Source organism: Triticum aestivum, chromosome 7D (assembly GCF_018294505.1).
Source record: "Triticum aestivum cultivar Chinese Spring chromosome 7D, IWGSC CS RefSeq v2.1, whole genome shotgun sequence".
Classification (NCBI taxonomy): domain Eukaryota; kingdom Viridiplantae; phylum Streptophyta; class Magnoliopsida; order Poales; family Poaceae; genus Triticum; species Triticum aestivum.
Window position 1 is genome coordinate 490,403,469 of NC_057814.1, and position 5,441 is coordinate 490,408,909.

A 5,441-nucleotide genomic window follows, 5' to 3' on the forward strand; every position below is an offset into this window, starting at 1 on the left:
GAGTATAATGGGCCTATTGGGCCTTAGTGGAGAAGAGGAGGGGCGGCCATGGCAGGCCGCGCGCCCCCTCCCCCTCTAGTCCAAATTGGACAAGCAAGGGGGCGGCGCCCCCCTTTCCTTCCCCTCTCTCTCCTCCTTCCCCCTTCTCCTACTCCTACTAGGAAAGGAGGAGTCCTACTCCCGATGGGAGTAGGACTCCCCCCCTTGGCGCGCCCTCCTCCTGGTCGACCGCCTCCCCCCTAGCTCCTTTATATACGGGGGAGGGGGCACCCCAAGATACAACAATTGATCATTGATCTCTTAGCTGTGTGCGGTGCCCCCCTCCACCATAATTCGCCTCAGTCATATCGTAGCGGTGCTTAGGCGAAGCCCTACGCCGGTAGCATCGTCATCACCGTCACCACGCCGTCGTGCTGACGAAGCTCCGGAAGCTCTACTGGATCGTGAGTTCGCGGGACGTCACCGAGCTGAACGTGTGCTGAATGCGGAGGTGCCGTACGTTCGGTGCTGAGGATCGGTCGATCGTGAAGACGTACGACTACATCAACCGCGTTGTTATAACGCTTCCGCTTACGGTCTACGAGGGTACATAGACGACACTCTCCCCTCTCGTTGCTATGCATCACCATGATCTTGCGTGTGCGTAGGAATTTTTTTGAAATTACTACGTTCCCCAACAGTGGTATCAGAGCCAGGTTTATGCGTAGATGTTATATGCACGAGTAGAACACAAGTGAGTTGTGCGCGATACAAGTCATACTGCTTACCAGCATGTCATCCTTTGGTTCGGAGGTATTGCTGGATGAAGTGGCCTGGACCGACATTACGCGTACGCTTATGCGAGACTGGTTCTACCGACGTGCTTTGCACACAGGTGGCTGGCGGGTGTCAGTTTCTCCAACTTTAGTTGAACCGAGTGTGACTACGCCCGGTCCTTGATAAGGTTAAAACAGCACTAACTAGACGAACTATCGTTGTGGTTTTGATGCGTAGGTAAGAACGGTTCTTGCTCAGCCCGTAGCAGCCACGTAAAACTTGCAACAACAAAGTAGAGGACGCCTAACTTGTTTTTGCAGGGCATGTTGTGATGTGATATGGTCAAGGCATGATTCTATATTTATTGTATGGGATGATCATGTTTTGTAACGGAGTTATCGGCAACTGGCAGGAGCCATATGGTTGTCGCTATATTGTATGCAATGCAATCGCCCTGTAATTGCTTTACTTTATCACTAAGCGGTAGCGATAGTCGCAGAAGAAATAGTTGGCGAGACGACAACGATGCTACGATGGAGATCAAGGTGTCGCACTGGTGACGATGGTGATCATGACGGTGCTTTGGAGATGGAGATCAAAGGCACAAGATGATGATGGCCATATCATATCACTTATATTGATTGCATGTGATGTTTATCCTTTATGCATCTTATTATGCTTTGTTTGACGGTAGCATTATAAGATGATCTCTCACTAAATTTCAAGGTAAAAGTGTTCTCCCTGAGTATGCACCGTTGCCAAAGTTCGTCGTGCCGAGACACCATGTGATGATCGGGTGTGATAACCTCTACGTTCATCTAAACGGGTGTAAGACAGTTTTGCACACGCAAAATACTCGGGTTAAACTTGACGAGCCTAGCATATGCAGATATGGCCTCGGAACACTGAGACCGAAAGGTCGAGCGTGAATCATATAGTAGATATGATCAACATAGTGATGTTCACCATTGAAAACTACTCCATTTCACGTGATGATTGGTTATGGTTTAGTTGATTTGGATCACGTGATCACTTAGATGATAAGAGAGATGTCTATCTAAGTGGGAGTTCTTAAGTAATATGATTAATTGAACTTAAATTTATCATGAACTTAGTACCTGATAGTATTTTGCTTGTCTATGTTATTGTAGATAGATGGCCCGTGCTGTTGTTCTGTTGAATTTTAATGCGTTCCTTGAGAAAGCAAAGTTGAAAGATGATGGTAGCAATTACATGGACTGGGTCCGTAACTTGAGGATTATCCTCATTGCTACACAGAAGAATTACGTCCTGGAAGCAACGCTAGGTGTACCACCTGCGCCGGCAACTGCAGACATTGTGAATGCCTGGCAGTCGCGTGTTGATGACTACTCGATAGTTCAGTGTGCCATGCTTTACGGCTTAGAACCGGGACTTCAACGATGTTTTGAACGTCATGGAGCATATGAGATGTTCCAGGAGTTGAAGTTAATATTTCAAGCAAATGCCCGGATTGAGAGATATGAAGTCTCCAATAAGTTCTACAGCTGCAAAATGGAGGAGAATAGTTCTGTCAGTGAACATATACTCAGAATGTCTGGGTACTGCAAGCACTTGATTCAACTGGGAGTTAATCTTCCGGATGATAGTGTCATTGACAAAATTCTTCAATCACTGCCACCAAGATACAAGAGCTTCGTGATGAACTATAATATGCAAGGGATGGATAAGACAATTCCCGAGCTCTTCGCAATGCTAAAGGCTGCGGAGGTAGAAATCAAAAAGGAGCATCAAGTGTTGATGGTCAACAAGACCACCAGTTTCAAGAAAAAGGGTAAAGGGAAGAAGAAGGGGAACTTCAAGAAAAATGGAAACAAGTTGCTGCTCAAGAGAAGAAACCTAAGTCTAGACCTAAGCCTGAGACTGAGTGCTTCTACTGCAAAACAGATTGGTCACTGGAAGCGGAACTGCCCCAAGTATTTGGCGGATAAGAAGGATGGCAAGGTGAACAAAGGTATATGTGATATACATGTTATTGATGTGTACCTTACTAGAGCTCGCAGTAGCACCTGGGTATTTGATACTGGTTCTGTTGCTAATATTTGCAACTCGAAACAGGGACTATGGATTAAGCGAAGACTGGCTAAGGACAAGGTGACGATGCACGTGGGAAATGGTTCCAAAGTCGATGTGATCGCCGTCGGCACGCTACCTCTACATCTACCTTCGGGATTAGTTTTAGACCTGAATAATTGTTATTTGGTGCCAGCGTTAAGCATGAACATTATATCTAGATATTGTTTGATGTGAGACGGTTATTCATTTAAATCTGAGAATAATGGTTGTTCTATTTATATGAGTAATATCTTTTATGGTCATGCACCCTTGAAGAGTGGTCTATTTGTGTTGAATCTCCATAGTAGTGATAAACATATTCATAATGTTGAAGCCAAAAGATGCAGAGTTGATAATGATAGTGCAACTTATTTGTGGCACTGCCGTTTGGGTCATATTGGTGTAAAGCGCATGAAGAAACTCCATACTGATGGACTTTTGGAATCACTTGATTATGAATCACTTGGTACTTGCGAACCATGCCTCATGGGCAAGATGACTAAAATGTCGTTCTCCGGAACAATGGAGCGAGCAATAGATTTGTTGGAAATCATACATACTGATGTATGTCGTCCGATGAATACTGAGGCTCGTGGTGGGTATCATTATTTTCTCACCTTCATAGATGATTTGAGAAGATATGGGTATATCTACTTAATGAAACATAAGTCTGAAACATTTGAAAAGTTCAAAGAATTTCAGAGTGAAGTGGAAAATCATCGTAACAAGAAAATAAAGTTTCTACGATCTGATCGTGGAGGAGAATATTTGAGTTACGAGTTTGGTCTACATTTGAAACAATGTGGAATAGTTTCATAACTCACGCCACCCGGAACACCACAGCGTAATGGTGTGTCCGAACGTCATAATCGTACTTTACTAGATATGGTGCGATCTATGATGTCTCTTACTGATTTACCACTATCGTTTTGGGGTTATACTTTAGAGACGGCTGCATTCACATTAAATAGGGCACCATCGAAATCCGTTGAGACGACGCCTTATGAACTGTGGTTTGGCAAGAAACCAAAGTTGTCGTTTCTTAAAGTTTGGTGATGCGATGCTTATGTGAAAAAGCTTCAACCTGATAAGCTCGAACCCAAATCGGAGAAATGTGTCTTCATAGGATACCCAAAGGAAACTGTTGGGTACACCTTCTATCACAGATCCGAAGGCAAGACATTTGTTGCTAAAAATGGATCCTTTCTAGAGAAGGAGTTTCTCTCGAAAGAAGTGAGTGGGAGGAAAGTAGAACTTGATGAGGTAACTGTACCTGCTCCCTTATTGGAAAGTAGTTCATCACAGAAACCGGTTCCTGTGACACCTACACCAATTAGTGAGGAAGCTAATGATGTTGATCATGAAACTTCAGATCAAGTTACTATCAAACCTCGTAGGTCAACCAGAGTAAGATCCGCACCAGAGTGGTACGGTAATCCTATTCTGGAGGTCATGTTACTTGACCAAGGCGAACCTACGAACTATGAAGAAGCGATGGTGAGCCCAGATTCCGCAAAATGGCTTGAGTCCATGAAATCTGAGATGGGATCCATGTATGAGAACAAAGTGTGGACTTTGGTTGACTTGCCCGATGATCGGCAAGCCATAGAGAATAAATGGATCTTCAAGAAGAAGACTGCCGCTGACGGTAATGTTACAGTCTACAAAGCTCTACTTGTTGTGAAAGGTTTTCGACAAGTTCAAGGGGTTGACTACGATGAGACTTTCTCACCTGTAGCGATGCTTAAGTCTGTCTGAATCATGTTAGCAATTGCCGCATTTTATGATTATGAAATTTGGCAAATGGATGTAAAAACTGCATTCCTGAATGGATTTCTGGAAGAAGAGTTGTATATGGTGCAACCAGAAGGTTTTGTCGATCCAAAGGGAGCTAACAAAGTGTGCAAGCTTGTAACACCCCGCATGTAACTTGCCATATATGTAACTCCGACTCTTGCCATTTCCGGCTATGTGCTATGTTATTTCCTCCGTGGTTGGGTTTTGTCTTTCGTTTTGTATTTTTTCATGTCATGCATTTTCATATCATGTCATCATGTGAATTGCATTCGCATACGTGTTCATCTCTTGCATCCGAGCATTTTCCCCGTTGTCCGTTTTGCAATCCGGCGCTCCTATCTCCTCCGGTGCACCCCTTTCGTTTTCTTTCGTGTGCGGGTGTCAAACTTTCTCGGAATGGACCGAGGCTTGTCATGTGGCCCTAGTATACCACCCGGAGACCACCGGTCAAGTTTCGTTCCATTCGGAGGTCGTTTGGTACTCCAACGGTTAACCGGGCATCCGCAATGTCCATTTGAGTGTCCAGCAAAACCCCCCTCTAAAACCAGCCCAAAACCCACCAAACTCTCTTCCATGCTCTAGGTCGTTTGATCACGATCGTGTGGGCGAAAACCGCACCTCATTTGGAGCCTCCTAGCTCCCTCTACCTATTTATATGTGGGCATCCCGAAAAACGGAATCGCAGACGAAACCCTAGTTTCTCCACCGCGCGCCGCCGGACGAAATCGTCTGCCGACGGACACGTTCGACTTCACCGCCGCCGCCACGTGTCGCGCCTCCGCTCGCCGTCACCG